The sequence below is a fragment of the Erpetoichthys calabaricus genome, chromosome 2 (genome assembly GCF_900747795.2).
Source record: "Erpetoichthys calabaricus chromosome 2, fErpCal1.3, whole genome shotgun sequence".
Lineage (NCBI taxonomy): Eukaryota > Metazoa > Chordata > Cladistia > Polypteriformes > Polypteridae > Erpetoichthys > Erpetoichthys calabaricus.
Window position 1 is genome coordinate 30,994,958 of NC_041395.2, and position 16,164 is coordinate 31,011,121.

The following is a 16,164-nucleotide window of genomic DNA, read 5'->3' on the forward strand; positions in this document are numbered from 1 at the left end:
ACAAAACTAAGCTACTAAAGCTAAGGAAAGCTTTGGCTTGTGTTTGTGGGGTAATTAATTAAAAGTCATTGATCAATAAGCTGTCCTCTCGCGCGATTAGTGACGTCTACCGACAGGTATAAGAAGATGAGACAGCTGAACAGCATGTGAGGAGGAGAATAACAGTAGTCAAAGCCGCATTGATACCTAAGATGGGACGAAAAAGAGCTTATACCTCTCGTAAAGAAAAAAGCAAAAAGAAGAAACTTGAAGAAGAAAAATGTGCAGAGAATAAAGGTAAAGCATTTGTTAACGATGCTGCAATAGATCAGAGTTGGAAAGTAACTTTGTTACTGTTGTTAAGTAGAACTTTCATGTGGGCTATCTGTATTTTCTGCGGTGGGCTGGCGTCCATGCCTTGCGCCCTGTGCTGGCTTGGATTGGCTCCAGCAGACCCCCGTGACTCTGTGTTAGGCTATAGCGGGTTGGATAATGACTGATTATCTGTATTTTTACTTGAGTATTTTATTTGTTTGAGATTTTTTACTTTAACTCACTAAATTTCAAAGGAAAAAAAATCTGCTCCCAACAAAAAAATACATATATATTTCTATGAAGTCCGAAAAACGGGAAACAAAGTCAGATCATTTTATTAAGATATTCGCATATATATGCGAAATTAAGGGACTATCCCATTATATATTTATTTGCGCATTTTACAAAGCCTTGGATTTTTTCGCATACAAAACATTAAGCGCGGTAGCGAAAGGGACGGCACAGGCTGCGACCGTGGTGATTTAAACGGTGAAGAAGTAGTCAGACCAATATCAAGAAACGCTGGACATATTAATGAGATAGGAGGTAGAAGTAGGTCACAAAATATGCCCCATACAAGTGGTTCGCACAAAAACGAGCCTTGGTGATTGCTTTGACTTTTGTGCCAGCTATTAAAAACACGAAGTGATGCCCTTTTCACCCGCCGATCTTAAAAGTGTGCTCAAATGAACCTTTGTTTGACTTGCCGTTTGTATATGTTGATTATTAAAACGATTCCTAAAAATCAATTAAAATAAACTGTTAACATAAGAGATATATGCTTTTTCAGTTACATTATTGGGATAGGCTACTAAGTTAATCTAAATGTGGTGAGCGCGTGAGCGTATATAAATACGCACACACGCACATAAATGTTGATGATACCAGGATACGGCGAGATAATTAACTAGAAAGGAAGCCAAAAAAAAAAAAAAACAAATTCAAGCCCAATTAATTTTAATACTAAAATTAAGTTTAATATTAATTAATTCGGTAAATCATATAAGTAATTTATAAGACTTCTTGGCAGGTTTTTGTAACTGAAGCACTTAATGCATATTTGTTTTCATTGCATTTCTCATTGTCTTCTCACTTTTACCACTTGAAATAAATAATTATTAAACATATTTCTTATGCCTGATTCTTATCAGAGCAATTTTCAACGAAAGGAAGGTTTTACTTTTATACTAAAAGAGTAAATTTAAGAACATGTACTGTTATACTTGATTATAAGATTAACGCATACAATGACTTTTACCAGAGTGTTTTTATAAATGGACTTGCACTTTTACTTGAGTAATGCATTTCTGTACTTCTGCCATCTCTGCAACGCTGCGATCATGGTGATTCTATACACCTCTATCACTCTGTATGATTAATTTACTCTTGTTTTTATTATGAATGCAAAAGTAGTCTGAAAGTTACAACTTTGAAATTGGGTGCATGCTTTAAAAGGACACTGTATTTTGTAATGTATTTATTTAAACAAATACATTTCTCTATTAGTGTGACACAATTGAACATTTGAGGAACATACTGGATCTGTTGAAATTCTGGATATAGAAGAGCCTGATTGTTTACCTTTTGTTGTCATTTTCTGTAGGTTTAAGTTGTTTGGGTCAACTTGAGATCATTAATGTGAATAATAAATTTATACATGTAGCCTGTTTTCTTCTTAAAAGTGTAATATAACAGATTGATGCATTTCCATGTATCATAGTAAAGGGTTTGACACCACCACCCCCATCAAACAACCTTCCCATGTAGCGGCCCCAAAAGCTAGAAATGGCCCTGTACAGCAGTGAAACTTCTCAGAAAATGGTAGAGGGAATCTCCTTTTCTAAATTGAACAATGATCGTGAAAATTCCATCTCCACTACATATTAGGTTCTTAGGCTTTAAAGAGTTTTATTTTCCATAATGACATGTTTTGGCATCCATACGCTTACAAAAGTGCAATTTCTTACTATTTTTTTTTTAAAAATCACAACTGAAGGGGGATTGCAAAAATTAGATTCCCCTCAAAATCAAGATTCTGTTCTTCAAAGTGGTATATTTGTCAGTGCGTTTTTCTTATTCTTAGAATGAAATAGACCAGTGAATATTTAAAAGCATACAGGAGTGGAATTTCTTACAAAATGCAAGAGAGAATCACATTTTTGCAAAACAGAAAAGATCCCACCATCAAATCAAGTTTTTTATGTATTAAACAGGTGTTTGTCACTGTCTTTTTCTTATTCAAAAATGAAACAGCAAAGAATTTAAAAGCATATCTTAGTGGAAATGCAACCAAAATGAAAGGGACAATCACACTTTCATAAACCATGGGGATAGTCCATTCAATATATTAGTTTTTAAGCTGTAAAGAGATTTAGGTTTATTTTTCACAATATACAATATATATTTGGTCCCTAATGAAGAGCATCAACATTTAAAAGCATCAACAATTGGGATTTCACCAAAAACCTTAAGAGAATCGCATTTTCACAAAGTCCCCAAAGTCTTAATCTCCACCACACTATTTGCTAATTTATTCCATGTGCCTGTGGGTTTTACAAAAAGTTAAATTTTCTAATATTTGTGCAAAATCTGCCTTTAACATCTATAAAATTACAGTATGTTTGTGTTCTTTTTGAAGAATTTACTTTAAAATAACAGCCTGGATCAACTGTACTGATTCCCTTATCGAATTTTTGCTGAAGATAAACGGTTAAGTTCTTTTCATCTTTCCTTATAGCATAAACCACCTAGTCTTTAAATAAGCCTACTCGTGTCTTTTCTGAACTTCTGCTGCTATGTCCTTTTTGTAATATGCAGACCAAAACTGCACAGTAGTCCAGGTGAAGCATCTGTGATGTATTGCATAGCTAAAGCATAACCTCCTCTAAATTGTACCCCATGCATCCTGGTATCTAACCTAACATCCTATGAATCTTATTATTGGCCTCGGTCAATTGTCTTGATGTAGACTGTGACAAGTCCACTATGGCTCCTAGATCCTTCTCATTAGGGGTAAGTCATTTCAAGTTTCACACCTCCCATTTTGTAATCAAATCTAACATTTTCACTTCCTACATCTAATAATTTACATTTAATTACGTAAAAATGTCCACTGTCACAAATCTGCTTAAGTCTGTATGCTGTTCAAGTTCCTCTGTAATTGATTCAGTGGTTCACGTTATCTGCCCTTTCACTTTGATTGCTATCATCTGCAAACTTAACCAGCTTATTTATATTGTTGTCCAGATCATTTATGCATATTAAAAAGAGCAGAAGCCCATCACCAGTCCCAGAGGGACACCACTTTGAACTTTACTACTTAATTTTGAAAAAGTTGCCTTAAAACTTTCTTTAGGTTTGTACCCACCTGAGTTTCTACTTATTTCTTTAGTTTTGCCCTGTTTTGATTATGGTAGAACTCAACATCTTTATTAAAGAAAGAAACTTATCCTCTAGTAAGACAAGTATGAGAAAACCTTTTGGTCAGTAATCAGACAGAAGAAAAGCTTGTCCATCTGTGTCATTTATTACTCTTCAGCTAATGCTTGAACAGGGAGCATGATCAGAATGGTCATAGAATAATAAGCAGAAGCTCATTGACAACTGAATTTACGTAACAGTGCTGATGAATGCTTACATATCATCATAACTCTGATTGGCAAAGACATGAGGTGTCTCTCACACAAGGGCACACCCAGCCTAAATAAGTCTTTCTCCATTATATCGTAGTTCTTCTATATCTTAGTTTAGACATTACCCTTGAAATCTCTGTGTATGTGATGACTGTCCAGTTTTAATGTTTACAGGACATCTGCTGATCTCTTAATCATACATTTGGTGTATTACATCAACCTACTCCAGGCAAATTCTTGTCTTTGTTGTTCACTTGACCTTTATCTGGTTTCCTGATGTGCCTAGATAGGCTTCTGACACATATTAATTAACCCTTTATGCTATGTCTTTAAGATGAATGGTATGTTACTCTAAAATTATTCTTCCACATGGTTCAAGGACTTTTGTTAGAAGAAAGGAGTTTTTAATCTGCAGGTGGATATGAAACACTGTACCCCATCCCAAACAAATAGATGCTGTGTTATGTGGAGCCCCTGTAAGGTAAAATATGTTTACTGTATTAAAAAGTAAATCATAATTTTGACACTCATTTTCCCTCAGATAGGTAGGTAGGTAGGTAGGTAGGTAGGTAGGTAGGTAGGTAGGTAGGTAGGTAGGTAGGTAGATACTTTATTAATCCCAAGGGGAAATTCACAAAAATTCTTAATACAATTCTTATACAAGCATGAAGCACTATGCTTACAAACTTACTAGATTTGTTCTATATAAGGAACATTTTTATGTTTATATTTTTATTGGTATGTAATGGACTATTTCACCAGGGTTGGCCTTTGTCTTGGTTGCCAAATTAGAAATTGGCTCCCCATAACCTTGAACTGGTTAAGAGGATTAGGAAATGTGTTTGTCTCATTTAAAATTGTCCAAAATGTTTCCAGGGGAAGAGCCAACCTGTGAACGTTACAATCAAGTTCCAGCCTCATTGGCCCAAATGTTTTGGGCGAGCACCAAACTAACATTATTCTGGAGCAAAATTTTTAATGCCTATCAGATAGCTGTAATTGCCATTCCTTCGCTACTGGCACATAGACTTCTCTTGCTTAACTGGAAGAATTCTAGCCCACCTCTTTTAAATCAGTGGGTAAATGATGTTTTATACTCTTTGAAATTGTAAAAAATCAAATTCACACATAGTGGATCTGTTCACAGCTTTATTAAAACCTGGCAGAATCTAATCAAAGACATTTTAGATTTAGCTTTTACATTGGGAAAAAGGATTCTCCTCCCTCTTTTCTACTCATAATAAAGTTTTACTCTGGCTGTTGGCATTCCTCTCTTTCTCTTGGGTTGGGGTTGAACTGATTTTAGTTTAAGTTTGACTTGTTTGTATGGTTTTTAATACATTCAATTAAAAAAACAAATGTTTATGGATGGGTGGATCTATTCTTATGATATGACATGTAAACAGTGTTTTCTGTCACAGAATATATTTCCTTATTTGAGGTATAATGTAAATTAAGCCGTGGTAAAGTGTGTCTCTTTGGATAATCCTTGGGTACTGCTGGTTGACTTTGAGCAGTTTCTCATGGAGTCTCAAATGGGACACGTTACCAGCATTGTGAGGGAACGTCAGTTGCGGCACTACAGCAGGGTATCACAATTCCCAGAGGGTGATCCAGCTCGCAGGATCCTCATTGTTGAAGATCTGGCCAAGGGGGACGCCCATGTAACACCTGCTTGTGGCAGATAGATGGCTATTTCCAGAGGTGGACCGTGTGTATGTGTGGGGGGTTGCCAACCAGGATCTAGAGCTGTTTTGTTTTTGTGGGTGCAGTAATGTGCTGTACCAGTGCATGCTTCCCAAATTGATCTGACCTGAAAGTTTTGCATATATATATAAATATATATTTTGGAAGTTTAGGAGAGGATGTTGTCGGAATTAGACATGAGATATCCAGGAAAATTATGGAGGAGTCAGATATGTATACTAACATCAGTATTGGCATTAAATGTTTTACTTAAGGATCTTCCAGCTCATCCAAATCTGAAGTGTTAACATTGGAAAAAAGTTTGTTCTGGTGTTTTTTGTCTTTTTTTTAGATTTGTATCAAATATGTTGATAAATATTTTGTATGTCATTATTTTATTTGTAAGCTAGACAAAGCAAATGTAATATTAATGTTTCAGAAGGCATGTTTTACCTCATTAATGAGGACAGTGGTGCTTTGATGTTTACCTAAACAAACTCCCTTGTCTTTATCAGACCAGCTTGGCAAGGGTGACTGTGTTTGGACTTACTTGAGCCTATAAGCCATAAACTGACCAAACAAAGCAACTGGGGCCATGGGTTGTACCTGAGTGCTTTCATTGGTAACTGGTCAGGAAGGGACAGGAAAATTAATTGTATTGGTCTAAAGTATGGCTGTTTATGATTGGTTTTGAATTGGAGGCCATTCTGTACCCATTGGTTTGTGTTTTGTGGTAAGAATAGTATAAAGTTGGTCACCTTGCCTTTACCTCTCTCTCCCACCATCTGGCCATGAACAGAAGACCATGATGAAGACAGCTTTGTCTTGGTAGCTATATTGCGACGGGCATACTGTATGGCTTGTTTCAATACTCCATTCAATGGCCATGTGGTAGCAAAAAAAAACCTAGACTGAAGATAAGCCAAGAGCTACCTATGGACGTAAGGTGCACTGGTTTTTAAGCTATAATGGTATGATTTGCCAATATTCACATTGTATTCTGCTTTCTTAATATTTATGGGCATTTTCATCAATAATACATAATTATATGTGTAACTTGACTGGGTTGGTTTCTGTTTTGCTCCCAGACTTGTTAGTCATTGGCTCTGTAACACTAAACTAATGCATGAAGAGATAAATATCTTGTATTGGTTATACAGTATTGTGTTTAAAGCAGTTTTAAAGATATAAATTTTACCAAACAATCCATCCAGTTGCAGGTCATAGATAGGTTATACCTACCTCAGCCTGAACATGGAAACTTACAAAACTGTGTGGCACTCATATACTGTATGTTTATGGAATTTGGAAGAAAAGACTACTCAGAGGATAGCCAGCTCTTGGAAAATGAGAATCTGTGGGGTGTTACATCCTCCCACAACACCTTGGCTGGAACTGTAGACCTGAAATGCAGTGTGCGCATAGTTGCCTTATTGTTTCAACGCAGTGCATGGTGTGGGGCACTGCACCAGGACGGCAGCTATGAAGAGTGATGTGGTGTGAAATTCAGCACAATCACTGGGATGGTGGGGGGGTGGGTGTGACACTCAAACCTTTTTGCTTCAAAGCAATAGCAAATTTTTGGGGGAACTTCTTGCGTGACTGTAGTGCATGTAGGCAGCTATGAAGAGTGATAATGGTAACTCTCCAACGTCAAAACTACTCACAGATTTGTAAGATGGTGCCAGTGCTTGTGGTCAACCAGTCAGCACAATCCATGAACTGAGCCCCTCCCATTATAGTCCCTGGTTTGAACAAAAAGTACATACCCTGGAGTAGGTGCTAAAAAATACTGGGAACTACAAATGTGGCGGGGATGTTGCAAACCTTCCTGAGTTTCTAAAATGTCCATGGTTCCTGAAAAAAGTTTGTGGTGGGAAAGTGCCTGTTGCTGTTTAAATCAATATGAATTATAGATGCCCAAAAGACTTTCAAAATTTTTTTGTGGAATGCCATTTTCCTGTGTAACAATGGGCTGGACTTACAATCGCTTGATATTGTATTACTTTTTGTTACATTTGTTATAACTATATTTGATACATTTTTTACAATCACTTTTAATTTAAAGAAAATGGAATACATCTACAGCACTAATGACTAAAATTGAATTAATTTGACTTTGCAAGAGTGGTAAAATTAGGCTTATAAAAAGTTGAGAGCAATTTGCAGACATTGATAACAGTGGGTACTTATAAGGGGGAACATATGCAGAAAGCTTGACTGTCATGTATATGTCATAGCAAACTGTTGGGAGAAAATTATCCAACCTTTTATTGTTTGTGATCTGGATCTGGTTCACTTATGTCCAAAGCGGCACACATCCCACAGATTGAAGCATCTGTTTCAATTCAGATGATTCTTGCATGTCTATCAGTTTTAATTGCAGGTACCCGTGATGTAAACACCTACAAACTCTTCTCCCACGTCAAGCGTAAACAGATTCTTCAAAAATTGCATCACCTCAGTGTGAATGCCAAAGTGGTCCAACCTTACTGCAATGTTCACCCTTTAACTTGTCTGAAAATACTGTCAGTGTTATGGTAACTTGTGCAGATACAGTTATCAATATTACTAAACGAAGGTTGTATATATGCACGGATGCCAGACGCACCAAAGCGCACGCACACTGCGCCCCAGAGTCAAACCCAGTGGCTTCCCAGAGTCAGTAGGTGGCACCCAAACAACACAACACGACCTGTAAACTAAACTTGAGGTAAAGCGTGCACGCCAGGTTGTACAGTATAATATATGCACAGATGCCAGAGGCCGCAAGCAAGCCGTACACACTACCACCGCTGCCCGAACGCGACCGCCCATACCACCGCATATACCACCTTTGTTTAGTAATGTACCCCTCCAATCCCGGGTCCGCCACCATTGTCATTTCAGCACGCGAATCCGCCACTGTCAGCAAACGATTTCTAGCTAACAACACAGCTATAGAAAAACAAACACGAGACTTCATGGATAAAAACAATAAACGAAGGCGCCTACAACGCGCTTCTGAAACATCATAACCAGATGAGTCACAGCTCCAAAAAGAAACCGCTTTAGTACAAATATATTTATTTAATTAAATGAAAACTTTCCCAGGATGCACCCACCCTCCATGATTTTTCATCCCTCCAAATATCGGAGGGAACAGAAAGTGATTTCCATTCTTCGATTTGCGATTCTTTCGAGAATCGCGGGGTTGCTGGTTTATTAAATCATGCAGTGTTGATAACTGTTTTGCCTGTTCTTTACAAGCCAAGATTAAGTCTATTTAAATGTTGGAAGATGTCATTTATAATGTACACTTCTGCCACAAACTTCTTGCCCATCATTTTGGTTTTGAGTGCATTGCCCTTACTTAGCTTCCTAACATCGTCATGCATAAGTAAATCATTGCGCCTGGCTGACATATCAGACAGATCAGATAGGAGGTTGTAAAACAAGCAGTGTTGTAGGCTTGAAGTTGGCTCTGTCCATTGTGGTTTTTGCCCACAGAATGTGTTGATGTATCAGGCAATGTAAAGATTTCATCTGTGGTACAAATTCAACCAGACAGGCAGACGGACCCTGCAACCTTCTTGCCATGGAAGGGGCGCGATCTGCTACTAGCAAGTTTACGTGTTGTTACTGTTGTCTGTATCTCCAAAGGAATTGGACTGAACAAGTCTCTTGTGAAAGCACTCCTCATCAAAATATCACACATATAGACATAGTTGTGCGATGTGCAGTGTCACCACCATCGGTGAATTCGTCAACAGCCAGCAACATTAACATAACATTTCAATCTCTAGTTACAAAAACATGTCTTGCTAGTACTTCACCTCTTCTCAAATATTCTCATGATTGTGGTTTCAGACATTGGTATTTTTGAATGGATGAAATTATGCCCAGCCTTACTTCACCATTTGTCACTGCCTCTTCTAATTGCACACATGCATTCTTTAACAGTCTCTGAGTCAACTAGTTAACATTTCACGTTTCCTAGAATCTGTAATATATTGAAAAAGACTGATGTAGTAGCTTTTGCTTTTTCAGAACACGATCTAACCTTGATATTTTGCCTGGGGCCTCATTTAACCCTAATCCATGAATGAGGGGGTCTCCAAAACCTCCAGTCACAGCTTTTCAAATTCTTTCTCTTTCAAGGTAATACGACGGCCATTAAATTTTCTGACTTTTCATTTTGTGGTGTCTTGAAAAAATGCCAAAATCTGCTTTTCAATAGCTTAGTGCAAATAAGTGCTACAGTAGCACAAAGTAGTTAGGGGTCTCCAAGACACCACCATTTATGGAAACATTACCATTTTTGTACAAGCGTTTTTGCTTCGTTTTATATTTTACTAGCCAACCCGTGGCGTAACATACGCCGCATAATTATGTATTGATGGGTGAACACTTGCTGAACGACACAGTTGTTCAAATGGGGTGGGTTTGTGGATACCACGGTGAGTGAATGAAAAGATGGACCTCTGGAGAGACCAACATACAATTGTCCGTGACTGAAAGCGGGATCGTCTGTGACGATGGAGGCCACGCTGGTGAAAGTTACTTCGTCGGTAGGGATAAGTTTCAGCACTTGTTCATTAAGGTGTAGCGAGTCTTCGTTGTTGACGCTTAATATAGCTTGCGTACTGAGTTGTTCCGGAGTCACAGTTGAGAAACACTTTTTTAATGTCTTTTAAGCACAGGGAAAAAAATTAACATGTGAAACATCCGTAATGTAATAAGCCACCAAGAAAAGTAACATTGCAACAATGCACGCTACGATCCGATCGCTGTAAACAGAAGTGAAAACAAAATCGAGGCCGGTGCATTCTTTAACTGCCTTGTAGTGCAATGGTAGTGCTGCTGTTTTGCAGTAAGGAGACTGTGGAAGATTCTGGGTTCGCTTCCCGGTTTCTCCCTGTGTGGATAGCACTTTGAATACTGAAAACACCGGTATATCAATGTAATGAAGTATTATTATTCTTATGCGTCCAGCGCTCTCTCTCTCGCGCGCCTGTATGCGTGTGTGTGTCGCTCGCTCTCTCTCGCTCGCTGCACGTGTTCCTGCAGGCATACCAGTAAGTGAATGAAAAGATGGGAACTCTGGAGAGAGCAACATACAACTGTCCATGACTGAAAACTGGTTTTGACAGATACATGCACATCTTTTTTAAAGTTTGGCCCTGTGCCTTATCAATTGTCATTGCAAAGGCAAATCTAACAGGAAATTGTCTTTGTGTTAAAGTAAAAGGCAAATTATCCGCAACAAACTGTTTTACACGCTGCATACCAACTACGCCGCATAATCACGCCGCTTTTTTAATGTTTTTTAAGCAGAGGGAAAAAAGTAACATTTACAAAATCCGTAACGCCGCTTTCAGTATGTACAATGCACACGCGTTTAATTTGTCAGCCACTTTTTGCCAGCTGTCTTTTCTGGTTTGGGCTGCTTTTGCGGTGTTACCGCTTGTGCATATTAAATCTTGAAATCCTTTGAGTAACTAATTAACTAACACCCTCCCACCCAGCTTGAGAGAAAAAAATGTGCCCGTTCTTTCATCATTTTGTTGCAACCTATCAAAGGCTTGCAGATCATGTTTTCTAGACTCAATATACAGTGGAACCTCGGTTCACGACGATAATTCGTTCCAAACCTCTGGTCGTAAACCGATTTGTTCGTGAACCGAAGCAATTCCCTCATAGGATTGTATGTAAATACAATTAATCCATTCCAGACCGTACGAACTGTATGTAAATATATTTTTTTAAAGATTTTTAAGCACAAATATAGTTAATTACACCATAGAATTCACAGTGTAATAGTAAAAACATTGAATAACACTGACATAAACACCCAGGCTCCCTGCTCAGCTGCATGGGCAGGCTCTCTCTCTCTCTCCGCAGCACACGAGCTTCCCCAGCCCCCCCCCCCCCCTCTCTCTCAGCAACACGTGAGCTTCCCCAGCCCTCCCCCATCTCTCTCTCTCTTTCTCTCTCTCAGCAGCATGCGAGCCCCCACCCCCTCTGTCTCTCTGCTTCGGGCATTTCTCCCCTGTGTAGTGTGTGAGCGAGTGAGGAGCGAGAGAGAGAGCAGGCTCGAAGGCAATGTGTTCCTGTGGTATAGCGGGTCCATAGCTCCCCTTCAAAAGGCCATTGTTAATCAGGCGACTGACAGTAGTGGAGTCAGGCACAGAGAAGGTCAGCTGCAGAGAGAGCGTCTCGACTGTTGCAGGGCCTGAAGCAGGTGAGACGCTAATGAAAAGGAGGCACAGGGCTTATTGGTTTTTAAAGACTGCTTCCTTCATTGTGTTTTAACTTCAGTTTTAAAGGATTGCGCGGCTCTCTCTTGCGTTGCCTGTGTGTGCCTCTGTCTCTCTCTGGTGTTGCCTCTCTCTGTGTGTGTGTGCGCGCCCCTCTGTCTCTCTGGCGCTGCCTGTGTGTGCGCGGCACTCTCTATCGCGCTGCCTGTGTGTGCCTCTGTCTCTCTCTGGCACTGCCTCTGTGTGAACCAAGGTTCCACTGAGGTTGACTAATGAAAAGTTAACGTGGCTCAGAGCTGCAAGTGTACTGTGGCACAGACAAACAGAAATGACGGCATGTTTTCCTTGGCGTCGCGTCCGAGTTGGTGGGCGTGGCTCTGTGATTCTTTCGTCGTATCCAATGGTCTAAGAGTTGGTGGGCATGGCTCCTTCCTGCGTGCGCCATTGGCGTCTTACTTGTCGCTGGTTTAGTGAATCCACGCCCCTTCTGGCGTGCTTTCCATGGGTGGCTACTTGTCTCCCGGCTTAGTGAATTATATAAACAGTAATCCCTCGCTACTTCGCGGTTCACTTTTCGCGTATTCACGACTTCGCGGATTTTATATGTAAGCATATCTAAATATATAACGCGGATTTTTCACTGCTTCGCGGGTTTCTGCGGACAATGGGTCTTTTTACTTCTGGTATTTGCTTCCTCAGTTGGTTTGCCCAGTTGATTTCATACAAGAGATGCTATTGGCGGATGGCTGAGAAGCTACCCAATCAGAGCACGCAGTTAAGTTCCTGTGTGCTGCTGATTGGCTCAGCGACGGAGTGCTGCATTAACCAGGAAGTCTCATCTCACTCATTCAGCATTAACGTGCTCTTGCTACTGCATTCAGGGGATTATCACCTTCATCGTCATCATTTTTACTGTGCAGCATATTCATCACGTTATATATAGCTACGTGTACTTCGCTATACAGTAAGTGTAAACTTACCTACCGATTTCATATTGCTTAGCAGTTGTCCCTGTTATTAATAGAGTAAAGGGTGGGTTGCAAACAATACAGGGAGGGTTTAAAAACGTCTAAATACACGTTAAATAATTAAATAAATATGGTGTCCCTACTTCGCGGAAATTCAGTTATCGCGGTCGCCTTGGAACCTATCTCCCGCGATAAGTGAGGGATTACTGTATAGATATTTGAATTTTCTATTTAAATTTTCTTTGGTTTAGATTTTCTTAGTCCTGCCTGAGACATTGCTGGTGTGTAGTTTGTTGAGGAGCAAATCTAGTTGATGTGTTTATGAACAATGAGTCAATGACCAACAAAGAAATTCAATGCAAGTGAAGCCCTGGCTGAAATAATGAAGGAGTTGTCGGATTTTGATACATCAGACAACTCGAATGAAGAGGACAATGATGATGGAAGTGACACTGTGTCAAGTGACAAGGAAACAAATTGATGATGAAACAGCTCCGTGGAGATGCAGCGAATGTAGCTAAGAAGCGACGCTGTCACATGTGGCCAAGGGCAAAGGAGAGAAAGATAAAGGCTGCTTGCTCCCAGTGCAAACTTCCGGTTTGCCAGGAACATTCAGAGCGTTCCCTTGTGTGTCTGGCCTGCAAACAAGTTGAAGTTGAGGCAGATTCTGAGTGACTGTTCTGTATGCGAATCAGACGTGTAACTGACGTCTTGTTTTAGTGCTACTACTAGCAAGCCCGCGATTCTCAAAAGAATCGCAAATCCAAGAATGGCAATCACTTTCTGTTCCCTCTGATACTTGAGCCGTGACTCCTTTCGTTTTTGAGCCGGTACTCCTTTTGCAAGCGCGTTGTAGGTGCATGCGTTGTCACAGCATGGACAAATCCAAGAATGGCAATCACTTTCTGTTCCCTCTGATACTTGAGCCGCGACTCCTTTCGTTGAGTCGGTACTCCTTTCGCAAGCGCGTTGTAGGCGCGCGCGTTGTCAGTTGTTTTGAGCCGTGACTCCTTTCGCAAGCACGTTGTAGGCGCACGCGTTGTCACAGCATGGACCTTTGGTTTGAGCCATGACTCCTTTTGCAAGCGCGTTGTAGGCGCGCTTTGTCACAGTTGGTTTGAGCCGTGACTCCTTTCGCAAGCTCGTTATAGGTGCGCGCATTGTCACAGTTGTTTTGAGCCGTGACTCCTTTCGCAAGCGCGTTGTCACAGCATGGACCTTTGGTTTGAGCCGTGACTCCTTTCGCAAGCGCGTTGTAGGCGTGCGCGTTGTCACATTTGGTTTGAGCCGTGACTCTTCGCAAGCGCGTTGTAGGCGCGCGTGTTGTCATAACATGGACCTTTGGGGATTCCGTACATCTGGTGAGCCCTGCGCCCGTCATAGTTGGTTTGAGCCGTGACTCCTTTCGCAAGTGCGTTGTAGGCACGCGCGTTGTCACAGCATGGACCTTTGGGGTTTCCGTACATCCGGTGAGCCCTGCACCCACTCACAGTTGGTTTGAGCTGTGACTCCTTTCCCGCGCGCGTTGTCACAGCTTGGACCGTTGGGGATTCTGCCCATCCGGTTTACAACCTTCAGTTAGTAATATGGATGACTGTATTTCATATGATTTGGTGAACACTGAACTCACATTACTATTACAAAGTTAACATGTAAACTATTGAAAATGTTTCATCACATTTACTTCATTTCAGAGGTAATAAAAGTTTCTGAAGTTATTGTATTGCTTTTTAGTTAGATTTAACCAGTTTAAAATGGTCTGCAAGATGGGGGTCTGCATGGAAACGTTATAACAATGGTATTCATGGATAAGGGTTAAAATGAATTCGAGTGTGGAAATATGTACACAGCAAAAGAAAAAAAAATTATAAGACCTCGTGTACACACATTTCTATGTAATTAACCATTTATAAATCACAATCACCTTATAAATATGCATATGTGAATGCACATCAAATGCCGCCCTGAAACATCCATATATGGAGAATACTAGTCAGTCTCATGCATAATCGAAGATGCCACAGAGCTTCATTGGTTGATAGAGCTGTCTCGTTCCTGATGCGATGTAATAAAAAGGTTTTCTCTGTAACAGGAGAAGGGATGAAATAAAGGAGTAAGAGGGGGTTGGTCGCTTCAGTGCAAAACCAGCTACAAAGATTGGAATGTTTGGGATGATAGCGAAAGAATGTGCAAAAACTTCTTTCTCATAATGGGTTTCAGAATGTTTTAGGGAAAGGTTAATTAATGCAAGATGTTTTTCTGTAAGTTGTTTTGATGTCTCTAAGAAGGGTTGTTTTAGGCTTAGTAGAGATAACACATAAGTTGTCCCGTGGGAAGATGTGTGCAGAAACTGATCACTTCTGTATACACTGCTTACACGTAAGCCATTTTGGGCAAGGACACTCAATTAGTATATAAGGGACGGTTCCGCCCTCAGTTTCTTTGGAAGCTCAACCGTGGGGAACGTGCACACCGCCCGGTATTGGACCAGGCTCACGAGTTGATCCTCTGACGAGACTGACACGCGGGCTCCCTCAGTCTACTGGTCTAGGATGATGGCTCTGGGTCTTTTGATATTACTGTAAGTATAGTATAAGTCATATATGTATATTACTGTAAGTCAATAGTACAATTTCTATATCTGCATGTATATTGCTATTATATTGTATGTAACTGATATTATATTTGAACAAGTAAACACAATTGAAGTATTGGACCTTTCCTCTCTGATTCCTGCCTGCTTATTTTCTCTTAAAACCTTGGAACCATTTTCCCAAACTAAAACATGCGATGAGACCCTGTCCCCTGCATTACCTTGCTCTACTCCACAACTGAGAGCACAAGAGCATGTTGGCATTATAGCACCTCTCCTCTACATTCTGGGGGTCAGGGAAAGGCAAAGGGTGCTAGTGTCTAAGTGGGTAGCCGCTATCGCCTGACACATGTAAGGATTTGATTGTACAGGTCATATAAAACACTGAGGGCTCAGCCACTTACCTTACCTACAAGCCAACCACCACGTACAGCACCATCATGTCTGTCAAAATTACTTTGCCTCAAAGTAAATGAATCACCAGCTGACCCAGGCCACAGAGAAACAACATTACTCAGCCACATCTTGGGCATCACAGAGAATTGTGCATTAATGAAGTTTACGGTTAACAAAAGCAGCTTCATTCTCGATAGGTTCCGTTATTTCAATAAGAGTACAGTAAAGTCCTCCAATTACATTAGGAGAAAGGGACACCGCTGCAAATTGCCTTTTTATGTTGGAAAATATGAATATATTGAATATATTAGAAAAATGTATCCGAGACGTGCCCTAAGCACCTCCTCCTGATTAAC